The sequence below is a fragment of the Panthera leo genome, chromosome B1 (genome assembly GCF_018350215.1).
Source record: "Panthera leo isolate Ple1 chromosome B1, P.leo_Ple1_pat1.1, whole genome shotgun sequence".
Lineage (NCBI taxonomy): Eukaryota > Metazoa > Chordata > Mammalia > Carnivora > Felidae > Panthera > Panthera leo.
In genome coordinates, this window is record NC_056682.1 from 51019978 (window position 1) to 51037212 (window position 17235).

The 17235-nt window shown below is 38.8% G+C and overlaps 1 protein-coding gene across 11 annotated transcripts in view; it reads left to right on the forward strand.

Annotated features, from left to right (window-relative positions):
* MSRA (methionine sulfoxide reductase A) overlaps positions 1–17235 on the forward strand; it is a 455502-nt gene that overhangs the window by 151808 nt on the left and 286459 nt on the right. For 4 of the 11 annotated variants that reach the window (XM_042934998.1, XM_042934992.1, XM_042934993.1 and 1 more), the window contains one exon: positions 5045–5140. The exons of 6 other annotated variants lie outside the window; for them this stretch is intronic. The gene's annotated coding sequence lies outside the window, so the exon portion shown is untranslated. Of the gene's footprint in view, positions 1–5044; positions 5141–5196; positions 5305–17235 lie in introns of those variants that run through there. One more of the 11 variants, XM_042934997.1, reaches the window with a different exon arrangement.

Sequence of the window (17235 nt, forward strand, 5' to 3'; positions counted from 1 at the left end):
ATGTGATGACAAGACAGAATCATCATCTATTTTTAAATAGGAAAATTTTCACGTTTTGAATCAATCAAGTTTTTTTAAATTTTCTTATTTTTAAAAATTTACATGCAAATTAGCATATAGTGAAACAATGATTTCAGGAGTATATTCCTTAATGCCTCTTACCCATTTAGCCCATCCCCCCTCCCACAACCCCTCCAGTAACCCTCAGTTTGTTCTCCATATTTGTGAGTCTCCTCTGTTTTGTTCCCCTCTCTATTTTTGTATTATTTTTGTTTCCCTTCCCTTATGTTCATTTGTTTTGTCCCTTAAAGTCCTCATATGAGTGAAGTCATATGATTTTTGTCTTTCTCTGACTAATTTCACTTAGCATAATACCCTCCAGTTCCATCCACGTAGTTGTAAATGGCAAGATTTCATTCTTTTTGATTGCTGAGTAATACTCCATTGTATATATCTACCACATTTTCTTTATCCATTCATCCATCGATGGACATTTGGGCTCTTTCCATACTTTGACTGTTGTTAATAGTGCTGCTATAAACAGAGGGGTGCATGTGTCCCTTTGAAACAGCACCTGTATCCCTTGGATAAATGCCTAGTAGTGTAATTGCTGGGTTGTAGGGTAGTTCTATTTTTAGTTTTTTGAGGAACCTCCATACTGTTTTCCGGAGTGGCTGCACCAGCTTGCATTGCCACCAACAATGCAAAAGAGATCCTCTTTCTCCGCATCCTCACCAACATCTGTTGTTGCCTGAGTTGTTTATGTTAGCCATTATGACAGGTGTAACGTGGTATCTCATTTTGGTTTTGATTCATATTTCCCTGATGATGAGTGATGTTGAGCAGTTTTTCATGTGTCAGTTGGCCATCTGGATGTCTTCTTTGGAGAAGTGTCTATTCATGTCTTTTGTCCATTTCTTCACTGGATTATTTGTTTTTTGGGTGTTGAGTTTGGTAAGTTCTTTATAGATTTTGGATACTAACCCTTTATCTGATATGTCATTTGCAAATATCTTCTCCCATTCTGTCGGTTCCCTTTTAGTTTTGCTGATTGTTTCCTTCACTGTGCAGAAGCTTTTTATTTTGATGAGGTCCCAATAGTTCATTTTTGCTTTTGTTTCCCTTGCCTCCGGAGATGTGTTGAGTAAGAAGTTGCTGCAGGCAAGATCAAAGAGGTTTTTGCCTGCTTTCTCCTCGAGGATTTTGATGGCTTCCTGTCTTACGTTTAGGTCTTTCATCCATTTTGAGTTTAGTTTTGTGTATGGTGTAAGAAAGTGGTCCAGGTTCATTCTTCTGCATGTCGCTGTCCAGTTTTCCCTGCATGAATCAATCAAGTTTCTTATAGGAACTGCAAATGTTTGTATCTGTACACTGAATAGGTACCAAGGACAGAAGACAAAGGGTTCATTTGCTCTCTCCAACTGTGGGACTCTGGGAGTTGGCCTCTTCATCTTTCAGGTAAAGGAATGGGACTGAGTAATCTCTCTGGTTCCTTTCAGCTCTAACAATGTATCATTTATAATTATAATGCACACTGCATCTGGACATTTCAGTCCTTCTGAAACAAGGTTTTTGTCTTGCATTGGTTTCATTTTTAAATGACACATATAGTTTTGTTGAGTGGATGCTTTCTGCCTGGTTCTGGCATGGTCTTGTCTTGCTTTCTTCTGTGTTGACATTCCTGGTTTCCAGTCCAAGCCTGAATACACTACTCAGCTGATGGGGCACATTAGTTAGCGATGCTGTCTTTGGAGTTAGACATACCTGGGTTCAAGTCTTGGTTCTAAATCCCAGTTGAGCTAGTTTACTCCTATGTGAAATGGAGGTGATGCTGACTTTGTGGATTGAAGTGAGCCTCACACCGGGACATGCCAGCTGAGTACCCTGGACCCTCCTCCCCAGGAAAGATTTTTATATGCAGAAGTGTGAGCCCCCAAGTTGTATACTATTTATTTGTTTAGTATCAGACACTGTTTGAAATTGTTTTGTAGCTTTCTTCAGTTGACTGCATTGAAGAAATGGACAGGAAATCATATGTTATCAGAAGGCACTGGATCAAGAGCTGTGCTAATATGTTCTGCTTGCTTCTTTACTACCTCCAAATATTGCTGTAATTTTGAACCTACCATATCCCTTCACTTTAGCTGGCTTCCTGAACTTGACCTCTCGTCCATGATGTCTATCTTACTATCTTTCCCTTCCAGTTTTTCTCTAGACTTCCCTATCAAACCCACAGTCAATCCAGTAAATATTTATTAAACAGTAGGCACTGCCTTAGCATTGGTGATAAGTGAGAACAAGATGAATAGTATCTACACTCACAATAAACTTGCATTCAAATGGAGGAGGGAACAGAACATAACCAGTGAACAAATATATGATTTCATATAGTGCTAAATGTTATAAGTAAACTAAAGCAGGGTGGGTATGAGTAGGGAGCAGAGGGGTTGCTGTTGTAGAAAGGCTGGCCGGGAAAGGCCTCTCTGTAGAGGTTGTGTTTGAGTAGAAACCTGAACAGGATGAGATAGTGAGTAAAATAGATATCTGCAAGAAGAATATTCCTGGAAAGACCTTGTGGGGGCAACAGTCTTGACATGTTCAAAAGACAGAGTGCAATGTGGCTGTGGAAGAGTAGGTAATGGGAGATGAGATGAGGCCGAAACTGGTCATGGACAGATTCCAGGGGGGCCTTTAGGCCCAGGCCAAGACTTTGGAATATATCCTGAATGTGATGGACAGCCTCCAGAAACTGAAACTGGGGAAGATATGATTGTATTTACTTTTTTCTTTAAGCTGAGATATAATTGACATATAGTATTGTAGGAGTTTAAAGTGTACAGCCATTGATTTGATACATTTATCATCACCACAGTAGTTTGTTAGCTAACACTTCTATCATATCACATAATTATCATTTTTTTTTGTGGTGAGAACAATTAGAAACTAGTGTCTTAGCAGCTTTGAAGTTTATAGTACCATATTGTTAACTATAACTTCTATACTGTGCATTAGATCTCCAGGAGTTATTTATGGACTGGTTGCAAGTCTGTACCCTTAAACAACATCTCCCCAATTTCCTTCTCCCCCCCCCCCCCCCCCCAGCCTCTGGTAACCACTATTCTACCTTCTGTTTTTACAAGTTCAACTCTTTTGGATTCCACTTATAAGTGATATCAAGATTGTATTTACATTTAAGACAATTGCTGTCTTAGTTTCGGATTTTATAACAAAATACCATAGACTGGGTGGCCTAAATAATAGACATTTATTTTTCACAGTTCTGGAGTCTGGGAAGTTCAAGATCAGGTGCTGGCAGATTTGGTTCCTGATGGGAATCTTTTCCTGGCTTATAGATGGCTGCCTTCCCATTTTGTCTTCATGTGGAAGACAGAGAGCCAGCTCTGGACTCTTCTAAGAACACTAATCCCGGGGCACCTGGGTGGCTCAGTTGGTTAAGCATCTGACTCTTGATTTCAGCTCAGGTGCTGATCTCATGGTTGGTGGGTTCAAGCCCTGAATCGGGCTCCAGGCTATCTGATAGTGCAGAGCCTGCTTGGGAGTCTCTCTGCCCTCTCGGGCCTGCATGCTTTCTCTCAAAATAAAATAAAATAAAATAAAATAAAACAAACAAACAAAACAAAACAGAACACTAATCCCATCATGGGGGTTCTACCCTTGTGACCTCATCTAAACTTAATTAACTCCCAAAGGTCCTACCTCCAAATGCCATCATGGGAGAAAGAGAGGAAGAAGGGAACAGGACACAAACATTCAGTCCATAACTTCTTCAGTTGCTTAGTAGAGGGTAGACTAGCATGGAGGGTGTCCACGGGGAGGGTAGTAGTGGAATGGGTAGGTGTTTTACTAGAGAAGAAAATTGGATGAATTAGTTGAGTAGTGATGGAACTGCTGAGAGATGGTCATACTTCAGATATATTTTGAAAGTTAAGCCACTGGGACTTCTTGATGTCAGGTAGAGGTAGTCTGACAAGAGCATTAGTGCCCTGGAGGCCTTACTTCTAACCTGCATGTGAATTGCCTTTCCTCCATGCTTCCTGTGCCTTGGCCTGACAATGTGACTGGTGTACATTTTGGATAAAGGGGTGGCTGGGGAGAGATTGAGAATATATTTTCTCTTCTCCTTAAACTATGGATATGTAGGTGAAATATAAAGTTGGTTGGGGAGAAGAGATAGAATTATCTTGGCACATGACCTCGCCTACAGCTTTAGAGCTATTTTCTTAACCCTACCCCAAAAGTTTTTGCAGCTGGGGAGTGGATAGGGAGGTGATTGAGGGGCTTCCATGACTTGCCTGGTTTATTTATCAAGCTGCAGAAGCTAAGTCAGGTTTCCTGATTCTTGACCGCAAATCCAGGTGATCCTTCATTTGATTTATAGGATGCTATAAGAAGATCTTTTTTTTAAATTTTATTTTGTATTTTTATAAATTTACATCCAAATTAGTTAGCATATAGTGAAACAATGATTTCAGGAGTAGGTTCCCTAATGCCCCTTACCCATTTAGCCCATCCCCCCTCCCACAACCCCTCCAGTAACCCTCAGTTTGTTCTCCATATTTATGAGTCTGTTATATTTTGTCCCCCTCCCTGTTTTTATATTATTTTTGTTTCCCTTCCCTTATGTTCATTTGTTTTGTGTCTTAAAGTCCTCTTATGAGTGAAGTCATATGATTTTTGTCTTTCTCTGACTGACTAATTTCACTTAGCATAATACCCTCCAGTTCTATCCACGTAGTTGCAAATGGCAAGATTTCATTCTTTTTGATTGCCGAGTAATACTCCATTGTATATATATACCACATCTTTATCCATTCATAGGATGCTATAAGAATATCTTAAGTGAGAGGCAGAGGTGCAGCCTGTCAAAGCCATGGGTGCAAACAAAGCTGTGTGTATTAGTTACCTATTGTTTTGTAATAAATGGTTCCCAAACTTGAGTGGCTTAAAGCAACACACATTTATTATCAGAGTTTCTGTGGGTTAGGAATCTAGAGACACAGCTTTGCTTTGTCTTTTGCTTTAGGATCTCTCACAGGACTCACTCAAGGTGTTGGCCTAGATTGAGGTCTTTTCTGAAGACCCATCTGAGGAAGGATCTGCCGCCAAGTTCACTTACGTGGTAGTTGGTAGGATTTAGTTCCTCAACAGTTGTTGGGCTGAGGGACTCACTTTTTGCCTAGAGGCTGCCCTTGGTTCTTTCCCACAGTGTCCTGTCCATTTTTTATTAGTTAGAAGTAAGGTACTCAAGAAGAAGGGATTCCACAAAGCCATAAAGAACAAGAGGTGAGGCTATTTGGGGACCATCCTGGAGACTGCCTGCCACAGCTGTGTATCACAGATTCACTCATAGACTATTAGAGCAGAAAAGACCTCAGTGATCACCCTTGACCCTTCTCATTTTTTATAGATGAGGAACCTAAAACTCAAAGAGGTGATATGATTTACTCAGGGGCATTGCTCCTCTGACGTAGAGCTGGGACTTCTGAGTTTCAATCCAGTGGACTATAAGATGATTATATTTAGCCTGCCACAGGCTGGCAGATTGTGGTTTTTAGGTCTGCAGTAGCAGTTTCAAGTAGTTTTCTTCTTCTGTACATTTTTAAATACATTGCCACTGTGTGGTGATCTCAGGCCTGGATGTGAACAGTATTTAAATGGCCCACCTTGGGCTTTGTGTGGGATCCAAGGTATAAAGGCTCTGCCTAACTTCATCCAACTTAAATCATGTGTTTTCTATCCTATTTCTTCCCTTTACATTAACACGTCTTTAAAGCATGTAATATAGTTTACAGCATGTCTTTGAAACAACCATACTCCATGATCCAATTAGCCATCTCACTTATTTCTGACCTTTCCTTTATAATCTTTTCCAATGCTATAGATCACCATGTTCAAAATTCTCAATACTATAGTTTATCTTAAATCTTAACTGTACATTTACTCTTAGCTCTTGAGACCTGCTTGGTTCTCTAGAGTTGGTACTACGGTCCTTTTTGTCCTGGCCTGTTGTTTTAGACTGTTGTCACACCAGGATGTAGGACGTGATAGAGATAGATTATTTATGCTAAGGACTGGAACTGTGTGAGGACTAACACAAGACAGACCTGCAGCATGTCACCTGGTAATTATAGGGCCAAATGTGAATAATGGGTCAGGAAGTGGGAGGTTTAGAATATGGCTGTGATGCCTCCTGGGATCTATTGGTCAAAGATCCTAGAGTGAAGAAGCAGAGCAGCAGGAGTCTACTGAAGCCTCAGTCAACAGCAGACCAAAAGTTTGAAGCAGTGCAAGTCAAGGAAGAAGTGGTTTAAAATATAGAAATTCAGATCCCACCCTGATGAGCACAGAGTAGGAGGCAGGCCAATCCATGGCAAGAATATTTGTCCCCAGAGTTTCTTTCTTTTTTTTTTTTTTATTCTTCAGTGGAAGCCTAGGCCCGGATGTAGAGGCTGTGTCCTTTCTGCTAAATGGGCAGAAGGTGTGGCAGTAGAGGAGGCAAAGCTGAGGCTGGCACTGTCAGAACTGGTAGTGTTATTGTTGTGTGTTGTTGATGGTGGTGGTGGTGGTGGTGTTGGTGCCACTTTAGTACCCTCACTGCTCTCCGACACTGTCAGACTCTGAAATAATTCCTAACCTCTAAGGTCTCCCCTTCTCCCTTGGAGATTTATAGACACCAAACCTCTTCCCACTGAAGTAGAAAGAATCAGTTCCCTGTTCCTGGGAACAGTGCATGTTAATAACTATACTTCTTCTAGATGTAGAAGGCTTGTCTAGCACGTTATATTCAGTGAAAACCTTTCACCCCGGGATTAAATGGCTTGGTTTAACATTGGATTCTCTTCTGGTTTACAGTGTGTTTGTGTGTGTGTCTCTGTGTGTGTGTGTGTGTGTGTGTGTGTGTGTGTGAGAGAGAGAGAGAGAGAGAGAGAGTGAGAGAGAGAGTAAGAGAGAGAGAGAGAGAGAGAGCACATTTTTAAATACTTCCTTGATCAGCTGTTTTAGAAACTGGCAAGAAATCTTTAAAGATGAAGACACATTTATCCCTTAGATTTGTCTGATGCTTTAAACTTACTCCGCCCATCTTCCCATATATTTTCACCTGCTCCACTTAAATACCTTGGTGGGCTGGTGGAGCAGGCATGGACCAGATTTGATGGATGAAGAGATCTAGACTCAGGAAAGTTAGTAACAAAAAGTTAGGAGTCAAAGTACACACAGATGTATGTAGTCAAGTTTCCTACCTCAGTCTTCCCTCTCCAAATCCAACACTCAAATTGAACAGAAATAGCCAGATTTTATTAACCAGCCTATGAAAGAAGAGAGAGCAAGGGTGAACGAAGGGAAAGGCAGCAAATGATTTTGAATAAAACATGAGAATAAATAGTTTGCATATGTAGCCTTATGATTTTTATTGCAGGGCTGAGACCTGGATCTTAACTGTTCTTTCCTTGTGCCTTCTGCTTTTTGTAAACATTCCCAACATTTACCATTAAATCCTCTATCTGAAGGCCAAAGGGCTGCCGTTCTCTTTTGCACAACCCCTGCTGCTCTCTCATCTCTGGAGATTGTCTGTGCCCTTAGTGAATAGGAATCCCCCTGTGGACAATTGGTGATTGAGGGACAGCTGGCTGCAAGGGACAGTTCATCAATATGCATCATGATTGGGGCCTGGCAGTCATTAGAACTCATTATAAATTACTCAAAGTCCCAGGAACCTCATTTAGTTCTCACTCAGCAGCTGGAAGATGCTACCAGCTGTGGATCTAGGGTTTCCCCCAAAGATTTCACCTAAGTGTGGGGGGCAAATAGGTCAAATGATCTGGACGAGTAGGTGGGCATAAAACAGAAAAGCCTGTTTCTGCCTCAGAATAGATGCTCTAAAGATGCCACTGGGGGAGTGAATGGAGCTGTGGGCACAGATTAACCCTTGGTGCCTGTGATGAGCCAAGGAAGACTCAGCAGTATCTTTGGGAGTCATTGGGAAGAGGGCTATGAACAGAGAAGGGACATGAGTAACCAAAGGGAAAGTGGAGGAGAGAGTTGTACTTTGGTACTTTATGATCTTCAAGATCTGGCCTCTGCCTTTTCTGCTTCAGCTACTTTGACATGTTTCACTGAATCCTCAGTGGTAGCCACCTAACCAAACACTTGATCCTCTGGACCTTTGAGTCCTGTGTTCTCTCCATGTCAGATGTCTTCCTTCCTTCCCATTTTTCTACCCGTGGGAACCTATGTTCTTTCAAGGCTCAGCGCTAACATGTGGATCAGGTACTGTTGTGTGGGTGACCCCTCACAATTCACACAGCAGCCCTCTCAGATAGATACTTCTATTCTTTTTTTTTTTTCCCAGATGAGGAATTTGAGGCTCAGAGAGGTTATGTGACTTGCTCAAAGGCACAGTCCTGGTGGTAGGATGTGGAGCCCTCCAGCCTTAGCTCTTTCCACATTATACTGCACCAGTATCTTACTGGTGCTCCCTTCCCTCGTAAGGTATCCTGTAGTGGCCCTTACGCTGTGGCAGGGTTAAGCCACATTTGACTTCTGTGCCCAGATGTTTCATCATGTAGCCCTTCTCCTGTCATATATCTGTCTCCTTACTGAAGAGGAGGCTTCCCCATGACCGCACATTCTTATCCCCTTATACTCTGCCTCTTGGAGCTTTGTTCTGGGACAGGGGTTGGAAAATTTTCCTATAAAGGTGCAGATGGTAAATATTATAGGCCCTGCAAGCCATACGGTGTCTGTCACAACTAAGCAGCCCTGCTGTGGTAGAGTGAAAGCAGCCACAGACAATAAATAAATGAATGAGTGTGGCAGTGTTCCAATAAAACTTTATTTAGTGACACTGAAATTTGAATTTCATATAATTTGTAGATGTCACGAAATATTTTTCTCGTTCTGATTTTTTTCTATGATTAAAAAAATGTATATATAGAAATCACTTTTAGCTCAAGTGCCATACGTACAAAAAGAAGCGGCAGGCTTTGGCTAGCGGGCTGTAGTACGCCAACCCCTGCTCTAGAGCTAACTGGGTAGTAATCATTCACTTCTGGTAAAATTGTCGCTGTGTTGGTTCTCTTGGAAGCATTGACAATTTAAGCCTTTTACTGTAGGTGAAAGGCTTTGTCACCTCCTAAAGGGATTTGGGGCAACTGTTGCCATGATGGCAGCAGGGTGGGCGAGGTGACACCAGGGGGATAGCTGCCTCTGTGTAAAATAAGGTCAGTCCTGCTGTGCTCCTATTGTCTTTTCAGTGAAAATGTTAGATTTAAATCCTATATGTCATTTATCTTTGAGCTCTGTCTAGAGAAAAAGGTCTTGCTTTGGTTTTGTAAAAATACCACGCTTAGATCTTTTTGTGTGAGCTGTCATCAGCCATTCCGATTGTTGATCTTGTAAATTCATGCCTTTTAGTGCTGGCAGAGGGATTGCTTTTGTTTCTGAACAATTTCATGAAGTGTTTCTTTCAATAGGGACTTACATTGAATTTCAACTTGAGCTATATTTTTTCATCTCAACTAGATTTTAAAAAGACACAGGCAACTGCCATTATACTGCTGAGGAGTGCTTTGGAATACTTTTACGTGAGAGCTTGAGCAAAGGGTACGGTTAGCCACGGCTATCTGCTTTTGGCCGTGAAGACCACACAGTTGAGCCCTCTCCACATTTGGTCTCCATGTGACCCACAGTGACCATGCATTTTCTGAAGTCTGGCCAGTGATCTCTGGGTGTCTTGAAGGGTTTGTTTTTTATCAACTCTTGGGTACATCCTACAAAAAGAGCTTTCGTAAAAGGTTAAGCCTATTTGTGGAATTTGGAAAGAAGCATAGAGAAGGAAATAGAGACTTACTGAGGAACTCAACTCTCAGTAGTACCCACCCCTGCCCTGTGTTGTGTGTTAGGACGTATACATGCAATGTTGCACCCAGGATAATAGGTAGGTGTCTTGACTTATATGTGCACTCCTCCAAAAGACCAAAAGGCCATTTACAGCCCAATGGAACATCTGTTTAGATTTCTGTACAAATGAGGACGTGGTAATTTGAGAAATAAAAAATTAGGTGGATTATCCATTATAATAACAGGACACAACTTCTTCCTCTGTATTTGTTCCTAAAATGTTTTGATTATACTATTCATAGCACGTAGTCATCGCTTACTATTATTTTTAAATTAAGATTTCTAATGAGATGAGGTTCTTCAAGTGTGTTAGGTATAAATCATGTTGCCTGTCAGCATGGAGCTTATACTCTCAATTTCTGTTCAGAGACCATTCTAAGTAGTCCTGTTGTACTAAAGAAGTAGCACTATCATTATTCAAACACTCGAAATGATTACCCAAGTGAACTTCAGACCCTTGGAATTTAATGTAAATGAGTGGTTAGTACCCTGGAACTTTGAAAATTATGTTCTGGGAAGGACAATCTTTTCAATTTGCTTTGCAAGCCTTGAGTATTCCTAATTTTCCTTTCAGATAATTAGGGAATATTGATGTGTCTAGTATTTCTCATAAGATTAAAAAATACTTTAGAATAGTTTAAGACTCATGGGAAGTTGCAAAAATAGTACAGAGTTCTGATGTGCCCTTCAGCTTGCTTTCCACAATGATAACATCTTACATAATCATAGTACATTTTCATAACCAGGAAACTGATATTGGTATAATGTTATTAACTCAAACATAGACCTTATTTGGATTTCATGTTATTGCATGTACTATTTTGGGTGTTTAGTTCTAAGAAATTTTATCATGCATTTAGATTTGTGTAGCTATCACCATAGTCAGGATATAGAATATTCCATCACTACAGAGAAACTCCCTTGAGTCCCACTTTAATAATCACTTGCCCCTCATAAGGATTGTTCAGAAAGCTTTCTTAGCATGTGAAATGAGCAATGAAAGCAGAGGTAGATTTTGGGAAAGTGTTTACTTTCCAATTGACTTCCACAGTGGTGTATTTCAAACAAAGGAGATAAAAATGGGGAACCATATCCAGGTTTTGAGCACTCCTACATTTACGTCTACAACCCATTTCAAGCTAAATGTTGTGTAAGGTATGAGTTAAGGGTTCAAGTTTATTTTGTCTCATATAGATGTCAAATTGTTCCAGCACCATTTGTTGAAAAGTCTATCCTTTTCTGATTGAATTACCTCAGGACCTTTGTCAAAATGCAGTTCTACACTCTCCATTCTGTTCCACTTATTTATAGGACTCTCCTTATGCCAACACCCATTGTCTTGATTACTATAACTTAGAATAAGTCTTAAAATTAGGCAGTGGAAGTCTTCCAACTTGGATTTCAAAATTGTTTTGGTTATTTTATTTACTTTTTCCAATTTTGTTGAAATGTAATTGACTTATAACACTGAACTAGTTTAAGGTGTACAACATAATGATTTGATATATGTATATATTAGGAAGTGATTACCACAATAAGTTTAGTTAGCGTCTATGACTTTACGTAGTTACACTTTTTTTTCTTGTAATGAGAACTTTTAAGATTTACTCTCTTAGCAACTTTCAAATATATAATACAATGTTGTAAACTGTAGACACCATGCTATATATTATATCCCCAGAAGTTACTTATCTTATAACTGGAAGCTAATACCTTTTGACCACCTTCACCCATTTCCCAACTCCTTACCCCTTGCCTCTGGCAACCATCAATCTGTTCTCTGTTTTTATATGAGTTGGTTTTTTTTTGGGGGGGGTGGGGGGTTCCACATATCAGATCATACAGTATTTGTCTTTCTCTGTCTGACTTACTTCACTTAGCATAATGCCTTCAAGGTCCATCCATATCACAAATGGCAGACTTTCCTTCTTTTTTATGTATGGCTGAAAAATATTCCAATTTATATATATACTCTATCTTCTTTATCTGTTTATCCACCAATGGACAAATTATTTCCACATCTTATCTATTGTAAATGATACTGCAGTGAATATGGGGGTGCAGATATCTATTCAACATAGTACTTTCACTTCTTTTGGGTATGTCCCCAGGAAGTGGATTGTTAGATTATGTCATATTCATATTTAAAAAAAATTTAAATTAAAGTATTTTTAATATTTTGAAGAACCTCTGTACTGTTTTCCACAAGGCTGTACCAATTTATATTCCTGTCAACAATGCACAAGATTTCTTCTTTCTCCACATCCTATCAACACTTGTTATCTCTTGTCTTTTTGATGACAGTCATTCTAACATGTGTAAAGTAGTATCTCATAGTGGTTTTCTTTTTAACTTTTTATTAATTTCAATTCCAGTATGGGTAACATACAGTGTTATCTTAGTTTCAGGTGTACAGTGATTCAACAACTCTGTATATTACTAGTTCTAATCATTTTAAGTGTACTCCTTAATCCCCATCCTCCCCACCCCCCATCTCCCCTATGGTAACCATTAGTTCATTCTCTGTAGATAAGAGTCTGTTTCTGGGTTTGTCTGTCTTTTTTTCCCCCCCTTTTTCATTTGTTTTGTTTCTTAAATTTCATATATGAGTGAAATCATATGGTATTTGTCTTTCTCTGAGTGACTTATTTTGCGTAGTATTATACTCTGTAGCTCCATCTATGTCATTGCAAATGGCAAGATTTGATTCTTTTTTATGGCTGAATAATATTCTGTAGTATGTATGTATCTATTGTCAATTGATGGACACTTGGGCTGCTCCCATAATTTGGCTACTATAAATAATGCTTCCAGAAACATAGGGGTGCATATCTCCTTTTAAGTTAGTGTTTTTGTATAATTCTTTGGGTAAATACCCAGCAGTGCGATTACGGGATTGTAGGGCAGTTCTATGTTTAATTTTTTGAGGAACCTCCACACTATTTTCCAGAGTGGCTGCATCAGTTTGCTCCCACTATTCAACTACTATTGCAGTATTCCCACCAATAGTGTACGAGGGTTTCTTTTTCTCCACTTCCTCTTCACTTGTTGTTTCTTGTTCATTGTGGTTTTGATTGCATTTTCCTGATGATTAGTGATATTGAGCACCTTTTCATGACCTGTTAGCAGTATGCATGTCTTTTTTGGAAAAATGTCTGTTCAGGTCCTCTGCCTATTTTTAAATAAGATTGTTTTTTGCTATTGAGTTTTATGAGTTCTTTATATATTTTGGATATTAACCTCTTGTCAGGTATATATGATTTGCAGATATTTTCTCCCATTGCTTTTCATTTTGTTGATGGTTTTTTTTGCTGTATGGAAGCTTGTTAGTTTGATGTAGTCCCACTTATTTATTTTTGCTTTTGTTGCCTTTGCTTTTGGACTCAGATCCAAAAATTCAACTCAAAAATCGATGTCAGGTAGCTTACCACCTATGTGTTCTAGGAGTTTTATGCTCTGAGGTCTTGCATTCAAGTCTTTAATCTATCTTTAGTTAATTTTTGCATTTGGTATAGGTAGGTAGGGGTCCAGCTTTATTCTCTTGCGTGGGGGTCTCCAGTTTTTCTAGCACTGTTTATTGAAGAGACTATCCTTTACTCATTAAAGACTCCTTTATTTTAAATTATTTCACCATCTATGTGTGGGTTTATTTCTAGGCTCTCTATTCTGTTCCATTGATTTTTGCATCTTTTTTATGCCCATACCTTGCTGTTTTGATTGCTGTATGTTTATAATATAGTTTGAAATCAGGAAGTGTGATGCTTTTAGCTTTGTTCTTTCTCAAGATGGCTTTGGCTATTTGGGGTCTTTTGTGGTTCCATACAAATTTTAGGATTATTTATTCTACTTCTATGAAAAATGCCTTTGGAATTTTGACTAAGATTGCATTGACTCTTTAGATTTCCTTGGATTATATAGACATTTAACAATATTAATTTTTCTACTCCATGAGCATGGAATATCTTTTCATTTATTTGTGTCTTTTTAAATTTCTTTCATCAATGTCTTGAAGTTCTTGGTATACAGATCTTGTTTGGCTATTTTAAGTCTTTTGATTTTCTATTTACATTTTAGAATACACTTCCTGGAGTTTTTATTTGCATTATATTAAACTCTAGATTTATTTGGGGAGAATTGACATCTTAAGGATACCAAGTCTTCCAATCCATGGACATGGTATATCTCTCCATTTATTTAGGTATTTTAAAATTCTCTCAGCAGTGTTTTCAGGCTATGGGTTTTATACATATTTTTAAAAAATCTCCCTAAGTATTTCATGTTATTTGATGCTATTACAAATAATACTACTTAAATATTTTTTCAGTTTCCATTTATTTGTTGCAACTATTTAGAAATATAGTTTATTTTTGTATATTGACCTAGTAGTCTGTGATGTTGATAAACTTACTTATTAACACAAGTAATTTCTTGATAAATTCCTTAGGATTTTTTATATTCACAATGATGTTGTTTACATATAAAGATAGTTTTTATCTTTCCTTTTTATATATTAGCTGTAGGATTTTGGTAGATTTTCATTATCAAACTCTTTCTAGTCTACTGAGAATTAAAAAAATTCATGAATAGGTGCTGAATTCTATCAAATGCTTTTTTAGCAGCTGTTGAGCTGATCATGTATTTTCTTCTTTTTTAGTCTTTTAGTATGGTAAATTACATTGATTGCATTTTTTGAATATTGAAACAATTTTGAATTCCATTGGTAACCCCACTTGGCCATCATTTCTATACTTTTAAAATATATTCCTGCATTTAATACTTATTAAAGGATTTTTGTTTTCATAAGGGGGATTTGCCTATAGTTTTCTTGTGTCTTTGTCTGGTTTTGTTATCATCATAATGCTGGTCTCATAAATGAGCTGGGAAAAATTCCCTCCTTTATTTTTGAAGGAATTTGTGGAAATTTGGTATTATCTCTTTCTAAAATGTATGTAGAATTTCCCAGTGAATGAGTCCAGAGTGTTCTACTTCAGGTTTTCTGTTCAGATTTTTCCATTTCTATTGTCAGTTTTTGTAATTTGTGTCTTGTATGGTATATTATTAATTTATTGCCTCTCAGCTCTCAATACATCATTCTGAATATGTTCTGTGATGAACAGGAATTTCTTTCGTATTTTTCTTTAATTTTTTTTAATGTTTATTTATTTTTGAGAGAGAGAAAGAGAGAGAGAGAGAGAGAGAGAGAGAGAGAGGGAGAGAGAGAGATACAGAATCTGAAGCAGGCTCCAGGCTCCGAGCTGTCAGTATGGAGCCCGAAGCAGGGCTTGAACTCATGAACCATAAGATCATGACGTGAGCCAAAGTCAGACACTTAAACCAACTGAACCCCTCAGGTGCTCAGCATTTTTCTTTTAATGTGAACATGGTGTTAAGCTTTCTCAGTAGAGGGTACCTGGGGAGACTTTGTGAGAGGAAGAGGCTTTCCTGCCATTTCTGGTGTGGGCCAGGGTTGACTGGGGGAATGTGAGGACCTCTGGTGGAGCCTGTCCCAGCCACTGGCCCAGAGCTTTAGTCCTTGTGTGACTTTACAGCCTTTGCCAGGTGATAACTTTTCTGCATCTCTCTTGATAAGGAAACCGGGCTCCTGTGCTGTCCATGGCACTCTAAAGGCCTCCTGGGCTGCCTGGACCTTCACTGCACACACACCATTGGTTTCTGATTGCCTGCATTCTGGAAAGTGGCCTGTTGCTTGCTTAGCATCTCCAGATCAGCTCTGGTCTGGCCCAACCAGTGAACTTCTCTGCTATCCATTGGTTTAACTGCAACTTCTCCAGTGAGGTTTGAGCATTTCAAGTTTGTCATTCCTTGGGTAACCCCAGCCATAGAGTACCATAGAGAATTACCTTAGATTGTATACTTGCTTTTTAATCATAGTTAATATTCCTTATGGTAGACTTTTCCTGCTCAACCTACTGTGTGGTTTCTATCTCCTGATTGGACACAGACTTCTGTATAGGAACTTTCTGAGTTGAGACTTTTGTGACCTGTGGATTTTGTAGGAGACATTGCTCTATATTTAACTGGTACTTTTTCATCTCCTCTCACTCACATTACTGCCCATGTGTTTTAATCTGGGTATTAACTAAAATGAGGGAAGGGAAGACCAGAATGTGATGAGTGATATTTCTGTAAGAACTGAAATTTGGCAAACAATGAGCCAGGGACATGGTTTCCTGCACCACTGAAATGATCAGTTTCAGCTTGACTCTTCCAGTGTTTTGTGGTTGTTGGCAGAGATGTTTAAAGAATTTCTTGAAGTACAGTAAGCACAGGATACAATAGGATCTTACTATTTTTCTGTTTAGAATAGAAGTACTATGACCTTAAGCTATTATGGATGAAGTATCCAGGCTAATAAAAATCCTAGTTTAATATCAGCAACAATTTTGATTTTTAGAGTTGATTTTTATTCTCATAGAAAAGAGGAAAACCTGTATTTCTTATAGGTGCCATGGTGAATAGAAATGATCCAGCCATCTTCTTACTTCCATGCAGTCAGAGAAAAAAGCACCCAGACTCAACCAACCAAACAAAACTGCATCAAAATACAGAACACTTTCTCCATTGCAGTTAGGGCCTTTGGCATGAATTTAAATTTAGCTTTCCTGGGAATTTTGGAAAAACATTTTTCTTCATTGTGTTTGTAAGCCCTATGAGGCAGAGATATAACTTCTCCAAACAAAACAGCAGGAAAAGCAACTAGCAGTTCTCTGGATAATGCAAATGAATAAAAATTGCCAGAGTTATTTCAGAAGTGCTAAGAGCCTTACTCCGATACTTTATACACTATTCCTAGGCTTTAGTAGTTCAAGAATGCCTGTTTTAGCAATCCCAGAACACTAGGGAATAAAGTTTGTGGAGAAAATAAATTACATAGAAATCGTCTCCAACTTAGAAATGGATCACATGCCAAGAGTTGACTTGGAAATCAGCTACTGGAAATATCTTTGCTGTGTGTAGAAAACAGCTCTATGAAAGATGGTTTGATTTCCTGGTTTATGTCATTAGTTGTCAGTTGCTACAATTTATGTTATTTTTCCTTTATTAGAACATATTAGTGTATTAGTTATCTACGGCTATATAATCAATTGTCCCCAAGCATAGCAGCATAAAAGAACAATCGTGTATTATCTCACAGTTTCTTTGGGTCAGGAATATGGGTATGGTTTATCTGGATACCCCTGGATAAGGGTTTCTCATAAGGTTGTGATCAAGATGTCAGCTCTGCTGCATCTTCTGAAGGCCCAACCAGGGTGGGGGATCTGCTCTCAAGCTCACTGAGGCCTGCATACAAAT